We start from the raw sequence: 15,077 nt of genomic DNA on the forward strand, positions 1-15,077 counted from the left end.
GCGCTTCAAATAGCGTGAGAGCACTTGAAGAAATTGGTGGTTCGGATGATATAGTAGCCATCACAAGCGGGTTCGAAGAAGAAGTGCAGATATTGGCACTCACATCGATGGAAAGTTCTGTTGGTCCTTGGGTGCCTATGGCTATAAATGGCATCACCTTACAGGTTATGGTTGACACGGGGTCTCCATATACAATGGTAGACATGGAGATGTATCTGAATGTGTTAAAGAAGAAAATGGAGGATTTACACATGACCAAAGTTAGAGCAAGTGGCTATGGTAAGACACCGATCAACATTGTAGGCTATACTTGGGTACATTTGGACTTTGAAGGGAGAAAGACATATTGCAGATTATATGTAGCCCAAGATGGCTTTTCAATTGTAGATTGGTGGGAACAGGCATTGTTAAAGATCAAGATACACCCAGGAGAGGATGTACCCATATTGTGTGTAACAGACAAGAGCTGTGACTCTGCTACTGATTTAGCAAAGAGTTTTCCGAAGGTATTTAATGATAATATTGGTGTCCTCAAAGGTTTCAAACATCGCATAATTCTCAAGAGAGGGGCAAAGCCAGTGGTTCACAAAATAAGGAATATCCCCATTGGCACCCGGGAAGCACTACAAAAGGAATTTGAGAAATTGTGTTCACAGGACATTATTGAACCAATTGAGAGCTCTGAGTGGCTTTCTCCTATAGTGATTGTGAGAAAACCGGAAGGGTCAATCAGGATGTGCGTTGATTTGAGGGATCTCAATAACAGCATATGGGTGGATCGCCATACCCTGCCTAACATTGGAGAAATGCTCACTACCATGGAGCCTGCAAAATGTTTTACTACGTTGGACCTATCCTCTGCATGCCATCAGGTGGTTCTGGAAGAAGAGTCTAGACACCTCACATCGTTCATAACACCCTTGGGTGCATTTAGATATAAAAGAATGCCATTTGGTTTGGCGTCAGCAGCTGCTGTATTCCAGAGATTGATGCAACATTTGTTCAAGGGTCTACGAAGCGTGTATTATTTTCAGGACGAAATATTGGTGTCTGCTATGACTGAAGAGGATCATGATGCCAAACTCCTAGGAGTTGTGCAGGTCATACAGCAAAAAGGTCTTACCCTCAAGATTGACAAATGTAAGATAAAGAAAAAAGAGGTGTCATACCTAGGACACTGCATAAATGCAGAAGGAATAAAACCTAAGGAGACCCTAGTGAACACTATTCTCAAACTACCTGATCATGTGAACAAGGATCAACTTCGGAGCTTATTAGGCCTGACAGAATATTACTCGAAGTTTGTGGATCATTATGCAGACAGAACAAGTCAAATGAGAAACTTGATGAATAAAGGTGCGAAATTTGAATGGTCCAATGAATGCAAGAAAGAACTAGAGACAATTAAAATGTTGATCAATAAAGCACCTGTCCTCAAGATGTTCGATTGTAGTGCTAAGACCATGATATCAGTGGATGCGAGCAACATGGGTCTAGGAGGCGTTTTGGAACAAGTACAAAATGGATGTGTGGTTCCAATAGCTTTTGCTTCTAGAACTTTGAAAGGAGCGGAAAGAAACTATTCAACTATTGAAAAAGAGGCTTTAGCGGTGAAATGGATCCTAGAACATTTTAAAGGACTTATTTGGGGAATCCCCATTGAACTCAAGACAGATCACAAGCCACTCATTCATGTTATGAATCCAAAAAACCCACATTTGACATCTCCACGCATTAGGAGATGGATCCTGATCATCATGCAGTACAATGTGATCATAAAGTATATTCCAGGGAGAACAAATGTAGTGGCAGATTGTTTTTCTCGTTTGCCTTGTATCAGTGGAGAGGAGGATTCCAGTGAGGATGATGAAACAATGGAGGATCAAAACAGTGATTGCGTCATTGCACAAATACATCCTAGTTTCAATAGAGAGGAATGGATTGAAGCTACAAAGACAGATTCAGAACAGGAAGAGTTGAGGAGAGCAGTGGTGAGTGACTTGAAAGAGATTGACAGAAGCACAGGAACTTGGGAGAAGATAAAAGGTGAAATTTCATGTGATGAGATATGCATATACAGGGAAGATCGTATTATTCCACCTGTAACATTGAGAGAAAGGATAATGGAAATTGCACATGAAGGGCATGTAGGGAGGAGCCTAACGAAGAGAAGAGTGAGAGAGGCATACTGGTGGCCCAACACGTGGGGAGATTTGGAATAAATGGTCAAAGATTGTTCTCCATGTGCAGTGAGTGATAAGGGAAAGATTACCAGGATGACGCCGCTGCAACCAGTACCTGTTCCTGATGCAGTTTGGACAAAATTGGCTATTGACATAGCAGGCCCGTATGAGATACTAGAACCACAAAAGATTTATTTCATTGTATTAGTTGACTATACATCCAAATGGATGGAGTGTGGAATCATTGACGAGTCTGTTACTACCAGGAAAATGAAAACATTTCTAGAAGAAATATTTAGCAGAGAAGGTGAGCCACAAGAATTAATATCAGACAATGGCGCTCAATTCATGTCACAAGAGATTCAAGAATTTCTAGAAAAGCGAGCTATCAAACACAGCACGACAGCTTTATATCACCCCATAGGAAATGGTTTAGTGGAGAGAATGAATCGCTTTATAAAAGATGCAATACAATTAGCAATTGTCAACAATCTTCCGTGGAAAGAAACGCTTAAAGAGGCATTGAACACATATAAGGTTACTCCACACTCAGTGGCAATAGTGGAACCTTTCACATTGATGAGAGGAAGAATTGCCACAAACAGATTGAGACCTGCATGGATGGCTCCCAAGAAAAATTAGAACATTAATATGGAGGAGATTGTAAAAAAATAAAGAGGAAGCAAGAAGAATATAAAAGATATTATGACAATCACAAGCATGTAAAGGAAAGTAAAATTGAGAGTGGGGATTGGATTAGAGTAAGAGAACCCAAGAGAGTTCTTAAAGGAGAATCTAAGTATCGTCCACCACAGAGACTGGTTACATGCTCAAAAAAATTGGTGACCTTAGAAGATGGCAACAGGTGGTCATGTGATGATGTAATATTAACAAGAACAAAAGAGCAATCTGAGAACAGTGACAATAGATACTCCTCACAAGGAACATGGAAGGATAGATGCATGGTACCTGGTGATAAAGCTGAGTGTTCCACAAATACAAGTGACATTGATCAAGTGAACAAGCCTAACCATCAAAGAAACCATGCAACCTCTATGAGACCCAGAAGAATTGTGCACAATTTCAAGAAGGATTTTATTTACTATTGAGGTTGCCAAATGTACATCAACAGTACATTAATTATATCTACCATCGGAGAACTAACAAAGAATCATCACGTGTATCCTTTACATTTAGTCAACCACAGTGTAAATTTGGAAGTCATGTGTTTGTTTAGATGTGTACATAGTTACAATGTATATAGTTTACAGTTACTATCTTTATGAACAATGTGGAGGGGGAGATGTTATAATGTAGAATACTAATCTACATATGTTAGAATACTAATCTGTATATGTTCTATATTCTATTAAGAGTGTTCATCTTGTGTGGTTCCAGAACCTAAATAGGAGAACCACACAAGAAGAAGATCAGTAAGATTCAGATATGCTGTGAGGGACTTCCTTACAATAAACCCATGAAACTATCAGTGGTGTCACATTGTTATTGGTGAAACTACATAACAGATGGGGAGTGGGGAAGGGTTTGTAAGGTTGAAAAGGAATTAGAAAACACTGTGTTAACAGGCACAACAAAATTGTCAAAGGATACTTCAAAAGCATAGTGAAAACAAACACCAAATAGGATCCATCAAGCGAGAACCATGATTTTTAGTCTGAGCAACAATAGAAAATGTAAAATATTGAGCGCTGATTGGTGCACCAATCAGCGCTCATTATTTTACATTTTTTCTGGCACAGAATCTTTTTGGAAGGGTGTGTTTTAGTGTTTATTATATCAAAGGTTTGGGTTGGGGATTGTCTGGTATTTACCCAATATGCTTAAAAGACCAACTTTTTAACCTGCAACTCTTACTGAATACTGAGCAATTTTTCCTGTTACATTTTGTTATACCGTCTGGCACCACCCACCAAGGTCTTTTATAGAGCTTAGCCCTTGGCTTTTCGGCCAGATCTATCTAATTTGAGTGAAGGGACAAGCCCTGTCACACCTGACCAGGTATAGACCCCCTAGACGAGGGAGAACCCAAGCAGTCCCTATCTAAGTCTAACTACTCCTGTTAGTCTTTCTCTATAGCAGCCAGGGTCAGGATTACAAGCCTGAAAGACGGCATCAAAAAAGATTATGTGACATTCCAATGAAAACAGGACCACAGACACGTCGATTTTTTTATATCAGGTGTTACCATCATGAGAATTAGAGTAAACGCCTGTGCTCATTATTGATATGGTGGTTGGTAGGACACCGCCTAGATTGTGATGTGATGTTCTCACTATCATTTCATAGGAAGTTTAAGAGCCGGGTGAAACTGACCACAAAAGGTTATGATCGAAAATTGCTGTATACTTTGTATGGTTGTACTGGCCAACAAATTTGTAATTAAATAATGCATTTGAAGAAGAAATGTGTGTGTATTAACATTGGAAAGAGAATGGAGTGGACACAACTATTTAAGGAGTGACTACATGCTTTTGGGGTTATTTTGAGAAAGTATAGCTCAGGGGTAACGCGTTTGTTTTGGAAGCAAGACAACACAGCAGTAACAGAGGTTCGAATCCCCATCCCGACTTAGAAGTCACTCACTGGTATTAAGCCCTATATAGATATATATATATATATTTCCAGATTTTGGATTGTTAAGCATGCTACCAGATGGTATCGACTATACTTGGAGCTGAACTTTGTTTTTTAATATGTAGCAGCTGGTGCTCTACGTGTTAGACCAAAGGTAAAGTGAATTAAATTGGATTTGTACTACTTTTCAGAAAAGCGAATTCAAATTGGTTAGCAGTGGAAGTAGCCTTAGTATGAACCCATAAGTAAGTAGCCAGAAACATACACGTGAATAACTGCAAAAGAAAAGATACTGATAACACGAGCTTCATGTTGCATGTTCACAGAAAACATTCATAAAACTGAACAAAATATTTGAAAACGATTATTATTAAACTCACGCATTCGAATGCGGTTCACAGCGTCTGTTATTCCTGTCTTTAAACGACAAATCAGTCTGTCACATTTCGTAATGCCAGGTGCTGTCCTATATGTTAGTGATGGGAAATGCATGATTAATAGCAATATTTCATTTGACACACTTTATTTTTCCTCAGGGAGTCATGAATAGAAACGTCGAGCACCGCCTCATGGAGCGCGGCACAGGTGCAGCTGCTGGGCATTGTGAGCGAGGCGCGCGCTGCGGCGATCACGTTGGAGACCATTTGCATGACCAGCCTTGACCCCAGCTTCTGGTCTCCCTGACAGCGGCATTGTTCTGCAATAGCATTATCTCCCGCGCAGAGCGCCAACGGAAAGAAAGAGGCGTACACCTGGAAAAGCGCAAGTCGCAGGTATTTGCATATGTATAGAAATAGTTCCTTTCATCTGCATTCAAGAAAAAGTTTCTAAATATGTTATATCGAAGAGGGAGTGATGGATCTGGGAAGCACGTGGCGGCAAGGCATTGCTGGATGGTTTCCACAGGGTGTTTCTCACAGAGCAGATGAGGAGGGCTCTACTGTTCTGCGTGTATTAATTAACCAGGCACATTTTACTGGGTGTAAATTTTTTTTTAAAAAAAACCTCAATACGGAAATGTCATTCACAAATAAAACGAAAAAAAAGTTGTTCAGCTTGTGGTATGTTTTGTGACTTGTGCATGTGTGTTTATCTGTGAACAGACCACTTGAGATCTGTCTTCTTTCGAGCACACACACCAGATGACTACATTTCAATTCCTCCAATAATTATGAGTTTGCTTTTGTCAGTAAATGTTTTAAAAAGAGATGTCTTAAAGAGATCAAAACGACAAACATCTTAGGAATGCAAGTAGGGACGCTTGTCTCCTGGAGTGAAGGAATGCAGACAGGGACTGCATGTTATTTACTTTCACTCCCTACTCTTATTTAATCAGATTCAAATGCAAACTATACAAGTCATGCAAATACCGACATAACCCACACCTTCCCCAATACATCACGTAAGAACTTGTTTACTTTTAGGTAACTGTTTGAGTCATGCAATTACCTGTAACAGTCTTGATGCCACATAGAAACACACATCAGAGAAGGATCAGCAAATCAACTGACTCACTGGTTTTATACCAATTTAATCTGCTGTTTCCTCTTTGTGTGACACACCATATAACACGTAGTCTGCCGATGTTGTGTCCTTGCCAGCAGCGGCTGCTTTTAATGGATGGAGAGTACTGCACCCTGAGAGATGTGCACACTTTCATTAACATTCTAGTGTTCGTTTAGCATGTTCATCTAAACATTCCATGTACATCTCAACGCAGTGGCAGGCAGCATAGTCCACCTAGGACGGAAGTCCTCATCCTTTGGCTCTCCAGAGGTTTTGGGCTGCAACTGCCGTCAGCCCTAGCCAGTATAGTCAATGGTGAGGGATCATCTGAGTCGTGACCAGGGTGCATTATTTGCACAGGGGACTGTGTTGTCTGCCTCTGAGAAGGGGTGCATCCCTCCTCTGCAAATTTGTAAGATGTTCAACGCAGAGCCTTTTCACTCCACAAAATGAGTAGATGGCAATAATGAGAGGTGGGCAGGGTGCAGAAAGTCTGGCCCACCACCTCTAATTTTTACACTATTAGCATCAGTGCTGACTGACAGGAGAGGAGTCCTCTCCTCTTCTGTCAACGTGCTCTGCGAGGGACAGGCCATCCAGTCTCATCTCATGTGTGGCGGTGTGCTGAGGGTGGGAGCAGGATGTAAGGCAAGTGAAACATTTATGTTTTATGTATATGTATATTACACGGCCACGGTAGTGGCCGTCTAGTTATGGTTAAGTTGCTGTTTCCATAGGAAGAGCACTTTTTGGGCAGCTTATAACTTCGCTTCCCCTGGACGAATCCTCACCAAATTTAGCCAAAAAAGTATATGGGCCACTCTGAATTGTTCTGCAAAGTTTGGTGAGGTTTGGTGCAGAGGGGGGCAAAATTATAGGGGGGTCCCAAAACTTCTGTTTTTCCCATAGACTGAATGGGGGAAAAACTTTGCGCACGGCTACAGGCCAAATCGCTGGACGGATTTTCACCGAATTTGCAGCAGGGATTTGGTCCCGAAAGCATGCTTTTGTAAATTTGGTGACCTTCCATGTAGTACTTTTCATAAAAATGACCAAAAAGTAGGTCTGAAAAAATTAGTGATATCTATGTCCGCTTTGCGGTCACACTTCCCTATTCGGTCCACGGACAAGATACCGATTGGCTAAGGGGCTGGCGTCATGACCGCAGACACGCAACGTCTCCGCCCATTGGATGCTGCGAGACGTGTTCTGCGTCAGGTTGTTTGGATGTGCCCGACATCTTGGATCCGCAGAAAGCGGAGCTACAACCAGCGTACACATGCTCTATTTATAAAACTCTTTTGCTGTGTCACAGAGCGTTGGGAAAGGTTCAGACAGTAAGACATGAGTAATCAATGCATTTGATCTGGGGGTCGGTCTTCATGATGTACTTTCTATGGACACCTTGTACGCACAGAAAATGTGGGGTGTAATAACGATAGCACTTCAGTCCATGCAGTGGACAGGAAACTTCTAACTGTTGAAAGCACACGCGTAGTGGTAGCCAACATTGGAATTGACAACATGCCATGATTGCATCACTTTTTCCGATATCTTTTATTATATTCATTAGTACGCTGCCATGGGTGTCACATGCTACAGTGGTTGTGGCCAGGGCCTAAAGTCTTGGAGGAATGGCCGTCGGCCGAAGGCCTTCCTTCCAAGACTGTAGGCCCTGGCCACAACCACCGCAGCATGTCACACCCATGGATACACCCATAGTTCGATTGGCAAGTTGTGGGGAGTGCGTACAGTCCTGGGTGCATGGCCAAAGGCCATGCACCCAAGACCAAAGTTATAAGTACTAGACGTGGAAGCCACTTCACACCCATCCCATGTAAGATCTATGGACATACAGCTAGGAGTGAAGCCTCTGGCCAGAAGCACTGAAGGATACCACACCTATAGAAAACCCCCCACTACCACACATCGCTGAGGTGGTTGTGGAGAGGCCATGCACCCAATAACAGAGTTATAATCTTTTTATGATGGATTTTCTATGGCCACCTTGTACGCACAGAAAATGAGGGGTCCGACAAGGGCAGTATTTCAGTCCGTCCAGTGCACAGGGAACTTGTAACTGTTGTAAAGACCCGCGTAGTGGCAGCGAACATTAAAATTGACAACATGCTGTGATTGCATTACTTTTTCCTATGGCTATTATTATATTCATTAGTACGCTGCCATGGGTGTCAGATGCTACGGTGGTTGTGGCCAGGGCATAGAGTCTTGGATGCATGGCCGTCGGCCAAAGGCCGAAGGCCTTACTTCGAAAACTCTAGGCCCTGGCCACAAATACTTCAGCGTGTCACACCCATGGATACCCTCTTACTAATGCGTATCGATTGCCTGGTTGTGGGGAGTGTGTGCACTCTTGGGTGCAAGGCTGAAGGCCGAAGGCCATGTCCCCAACAACAAAGCTATAACCTTTTCACTTCCAATCCCACATGGGTTTCATGTAGTGCGGTGGTTGTGGACAAGATGTGTACTTTTGGGTGCATGGTTGCAGGCTATATGCCATACACCCAACCATGCACCCAACAGGAAACTGGTAAGCACTGGAGTTATAAGCCACTTCACAACCATATTTTGAAATGTATGGCAATACACCTTAAATATTAGGCCCTGCCCACAAACAGTGCAGCATTTCAGACCTACAGAGACACCCCTAGTATTGAACATCAGTTAGGTGGCTGTAGGGAGTGTCTGCAGTCATGAGTGCATGGCCGCAGGCCATGCACCCAACAGCACAGTAATTTGTAGTGTACTTACAAGGTACAATGGGTACGATACAATGTGGTAGTGCATCACTCTGGCGGCTGTGGGGAGTGGCTGCAATCATGGGTGCATGGCCAAAGGCCATGCCACCAAAAGTACATTTGTTCGTAGTGTAGTTATATGCCACAATGGATGCCATATGGTGTGGTAGTAGTGGCCAGGATGCAGAGTACCTGAACTAAGTAATAAGCACTGCAGTTGTAAGTAACTATGCATTTGAAATACTGTATACCCATACATTCATAATGCTATGGCCTCAAACTCACCTCTGTAGCCAGTGGCTACAAACTACTGCACCATATCAGAGCTATTGGTACACTTGTACTATGCAACATCATTAAGATGGTTGTGGGGAGGGCATAGCGTTTTGGGAGCATGGCCAACATTTTTGTGTGTACATAGTAAAATGACAAGGCACCATGGTTCATATATGCTGTGGTGTTTCTGGCCAGGACCCAGACTCTTGACTGCATGCCCAAAGGCCATGCACCCAAGACTGAAGTCATAAGCAGTGGAGTTACAAGTTAATATGGGTGTGCTGTAATGCGCTAGTTGTGTCGACGCCCTAGTGTCTTAGCTTCATGGCTGCAGACGATGGTCCGAAAAGTAAATTTATAAGTAGCTAATTTACAAGGACCATGGTTTTGATATGCAGCGATGGTTGCGGATAGGAACTATACTCCTTGTACCTTGGTCGTAAGGCGTAGGTGGTAGGTTACACACCTAAGATGCAAGGGCCAGCCTACAGGTACCATAGATTAGATGTGTAGATTCGCATGTGTAGAAAATGACTGCCAATATACTTACTCCTTACTTTGTTCAGAATCCACATACAATTTTTAAGTGGCTATCGTACTTGGCGGAAGTATCCCTTTTTCCATTTCTGTGATAGAAGAAAAAGGTATGTTAGTGTTTGCATTTTTTGAAAATGTACTACATTGCATAATAGACATTTTACCTTTTTTTTACCCTCATATTTAGTTTACAAACCAGTGTACTGTGCATTGCGCTCAGTTTCTGTGTTTGCTTTTCTAATCCTTGGGTCTGGGGAAAAAAAACTTGTCGGATTAAAACAAAACCTTCATTTACTATGGTACTAACTACTTCATTGTTTCCTTTGAGTGTTTCCTTCATCTTTCTGATCAATGTTATGTTTGTTGCCTTTCTGCCGATTTTTAACAACAGTTAGATACCAGTAGGCGTATTCTAACTGTGCATTTGTTCCTACAGATTTGTGATACTCATTCATTTGTGTCATTGTTATATCCTGTTTCCTTCATCTTTCCCATAAATGTTTTGTTTGTTGCCTTCCTACCAATGTTTAACAATAGTTAGATACCTGTAAGCGTATTCTAGCTGTGCATTTGTTTCCAACGATCTGTTATAATCATTTATTTGTGTCATTCTTACATCCTCTTGGGTAGATAGATACCTGTGGGCGTATTCTAACTGTTTGTGGACTTTCACATAATTTGTTGACAATCCTGAAGTACACATTATTTCGTAAATTATGGCTTTAAGAACATTAAATACGCATTTGTTAGATTAGCTGGCAATCTCTGTTTTAGAGTAATGGTGCTATCATTACATTCAAACCATCCACAATTCTTTTTAATGTATGCAGTGTAGTGACCTGCATTGGTTGTAGCTCCTGCATGGTAGATTATACCTACTGTTGTGACACTTGACCATGTGTGAATCCAGTCAGTTTGCAGTTGTTTTTGGTGCCATCTGCATTATAACATAGAAGCATAAGTATTACGTAGGCACTATGTGATTGTATCAGTAAGGTGGAGTGATTGTCTGAATTGCAAATAGTACAAAACCTGCCATGGTTTGCATTTTGTACAAGTTGCTGAAATGGAATGCTCTCACAATTTGGTATCGAAACATACACAAATCGCTCATTTGGGATTTCTTCCTGTATCACTTTGCTACAGAGAGTGCATGTATGTTTCCACATGTACGAAATTTGGAAGATTTCATTTACAGGTATGCTTTTGTTTTCCAAAACTAATAGTATGTACATTAGACATTCTTGTGGATCTTCTTGTGAGTTCATAGTGAATCTCACCTTTCAAGCACAGTCATCCAATTGTTGCCTTACTCCATGAACACTGTATGTGTTGTCAGGATTGCTTGTTGCATTTCTATGCAGCACTAACATTTGCAAACACAATTGGTCTGTACTGTGCAGGTAAATATTGTTAACAATTGGTGGCAATTGAAATAGAATATTCATTGCTACATTTGCATAGCAGCTTACCCAACTTTCATTTTCAAATTTGAATGGACCAGCAAGTTCTAAATCTGAGTGCATTTTTCTGTTTTTCGGTTGCTTCTTTGCCGACGTCCCTGGTTTATATTCCCTAATAGGTTCTTCTATGTTTGTGGTAATTGATGAAACTTTAGCTTCTTTTCTTTTCTTTGCAGAATTTGCTGTTGAATTCTGTTGCATTTCTGTTTCATTTACTTTTCTTTTACCACGTTTTACTTTATCTGGAACAGGGTATCGTTTCAGATAAGGGGTGTACAGTGAACACAAACTATTGTATTCTAGAATGCAAGGAATATCAGCTTTGACTTTACTTGAATCAAAGTTCATTAGTAATAGACCGTCAAGTGTACGTTAGCGTGATAATGCTACGTAGCTCATGCCTTCCTTAAAGACTGTGTTTCCTATATCTATCAATGCTTTGTCTAGGATAAGACCTTGGGATTTATGAATGGTAACTGCATATGCAAGAGTTAGAGAAAATTGCTCTCTACGTACATACATGTCTTTGAAGAGATAGAATCGAGCAATTGAGTGCCCTATCCTTTTCACTTCTGAAACTTTATCAAAGCAAATATTTACAAACTGAATGTTGCTATCACGTGGGTATGATTGAAAGCAAACAACTGTGCCCAGTGCTCCATTAACTAGCCCTTCCTCTACGTCAAGGTTACGTTTAAGCATTACTCTACTCTAAGGATAATTTCAATATTTTTTCCAACCCAGCTGTGTTGGAGATTGAATTTTCTAAACTATTTAGTCTTGTTGTGGCTTGCTCACACATGGGCACTGTCCTACCATGTACGTCTAGTTTGTCTGTGGCGCTAATTTCTATTATTGGTTGCATTTCTTTATTTAACATTATTTCATTGAATTTGAAACAGCTTGCAAGAGTTGGCATTAAGGCCATTCAATTGACATTTTTGTGTGCTATTTGTTCCATAACATCAGTTGCACATGCATTAAAAGTGCATGTATATGCCGGTTTTTCAATACAACTTGTGCTTCTTGTGATAATACACCAACTCTAATACTTTTTAAGATGTTGGCATAAGTGAGATCTGCAGATTGCCGCATGTTCTCAGTTAATTCTCTGTATTGGAAATGTTGCCAAAGGTTAACATTACCTATGCTACCAACAGTTTTCCGGCAGAGTTTGTGGCCTAAGGTTTTAAAAATCACTTCACCTTACACTTGTGTCAATTGCAGAAGATCTCCGAAAATGATAATGTGTTTCCCTGCAAAGAGTTCTTCTGTTATTTGTAAGTACTTCTTGCAATCTGAGATGAATCAAAGCCAACATTAGGTTGGAGACCATGCTCACTTCATCTATTAGTAGCATTTTCATTTGTTTCAGTACTCTGCGTAATTCCATTGCAGCTTCTGCAGAAAGTTTGTAGTAGTCTAATTTATTTTGATGCTCTACTGGAAGCAGTAGTAATTGGTGTAAAGTGACACCGCCTATGTTGTAGGCAGCTAAACCTACAACAGCTGACAGTTTGTTGTTTGTCAATTGTTGAAGGAACTTGCTGATCATTTTGATTAAGAATGTTTTCCCTGGTCCAGCTTCACCACTGACGTACAGCAGTATAGGTTTGTAATTTTGGCAGGTACATTCTTTATTTTCGTGTTGTACACCATGTACAATTTGTTTTGTTACATCTTCAAAAATGGTGCGCTGATCGTTGTTAAGTTTTGCTTGTTGTACAGTTAAGTCTGTTTCTTCTTGATACTGATACATGGTGTTTTCTACTTCTGCCATAGCTACTTCAGCCTCATTTGCTATAAGTGGTTGTCCTAGTGGTTCTTGACTTCCAGTTACAGAAGGTTGACTACTCTCAAAAGAGTCCTTATCTAGTTGGGCCTGAAGTTGTTCTTCCTGTTGCTGCTCATTGTGTAACATTGTTTTGTACTGCGTAAAGTTCACATTGGTGACAGTGTTTTCATTTGCTTTGAAAGCATCTTCATAGCAGTCATAGTTATCTAGTATGTCTTCCTCTTTTCTCCATGGTTTGAAAAGTTATAACAGAGACATGTAATATAGTTCTTTCTGTTAAGGAGTTTTTAATGACAATTTTACATGATTAAGCTTCATTTGGTAAGTTTCACTAAGCTCCCTTCACAATCGGTCACTCTATATCTATGTTTTCTTTCATCAGGTTTTACATTATTTTTGTATGCAAAGTTTTGAGATATATGGTATAGAAACATCATTTCCAGAGTGCTACTCCTGTTTGGATAGTATGTGTCAAGTAAATTGTTTTTTAGAATGTCTTGGCTGTTGGGATCATTTCCGGCAATTGTTTCTATGTCCTCGTATGATTTCGGCACTCTTTTTCTAGATTTTTGCAGGACCAAGATTGAGCTATACTATGTTGTCTGATTTTCCATACAAAGCAGTGCTGGTTAAACAATCGGCTGCTTCATAGGTGCCACATTCTCTATGAGAGAACATTTTTGTGCCTAGACTGTACAATTTCTGTGATAATGTTTTGTCTGATGCTAGGTCATCCTGGAGGTCTTGAAGCTCTGTTTTTTCTGCTTTTGTTAAGTAGGATGCAACATATTGTGCAACAGCAGATGAATTGTCTGCAATGTACTGCACATCTATGTTTGCATTCCATAAGAGGGCAATGCTTGCATTGTAATCATTGATATATTTTGATTCTTCCCTTCTTTTTATGTAATATGTGTTCTTAGGTGATTTACCTTTCACATTATGTCGAACTGAAGACATGAAGTTGTTTACTTCACCTGTTTCTGTAACTGGTCTAGGGAAACCAAAGCGGCATTTGGTGTAGTATTTACCTTTGTTTTTGTATTTGAAGCGACAATATTTGCCACATTTGTGTCTTTGAAATTGTAAAATCTGCCCATGCAGCTCACTATGTGTCTGTTGTGAAGGGATTTCACAAGTGACATATTTCTGGATAAACTGCAAAACAGCGCTATCACTGTCGTGCCCAAATTTCGGTGCACCTTTGATCCATAATAGCATGTGAATATGTGGTGCTCCTCTCGCTTGATATTCTTTTCTCCAAAAGAAGTGCTGCACTTCTCCAAGGGGAGGAACAGTTTTAGTGCAAATAAAGTGTAGCATGGCAATGAAACGATGATGGAAATATCTTGAGACATTAACTGGATCTAGAGAGCAAAGTTTTCCAGGTGTTAATATATCTATGTTGTTTTTGTTTCTGTTTGCTATGCGTAGGAACTCATGCAAATATTCCCATGCATTTTCTACACAACTTAGCGTAACAAACCAAGTCGGTGGTCCAAGGTTTCTGATCATGCAACGCACGTCTCCGTGCCATCTAAAACAGTATTCCTTTGTACCACACAGGTTTGCAAACAAATTTGTTATACTTGATTGTAAAACCTCATCTTTTTCCTGTACATTTTGTATTAACTGCGTAGCTGACGTATTTTGAAAGTGGGTTCCAGATTTAAGAATGTGTGGAACTCTGTAACATAGTGTTGCTAATTCACTTTCATAGAGTAGGTGGAATATGTATTCCTCATTTTGTCTAAATCTGGGATCTTGTGAATACATTTGTAATGAGCGGTATTCTGATGCCCAAATCTGAGTGGGTCTATCATCGTATCTTCCACCTTTGCCAGAAGGAAATAGCAGTGGAAAAGCATGTGCTTCTATACTTTTTATCCAAATACTCATTGGTGACCCTTTGGTTTGTCGCATTTGGTAAGTTTCTAGTGCATCATCTATGCTTTCATTGGAA

Source organism: Ambystoma mexicanum, chromosome 4p (assembly GCF_040938575.1).
Source record: "Ambystoma mexicanum isolate Mex_15411 chromosome 4p, UKY_AmexF1_1, whole genome shotgun sequence".
Classification (NCBI taxonomy): Eukaryota; Metazoa; Chordata; class Amphibia; order Caudata; family Ambystomatidae; genus Ambystoma; species Ambystoma mexicanum.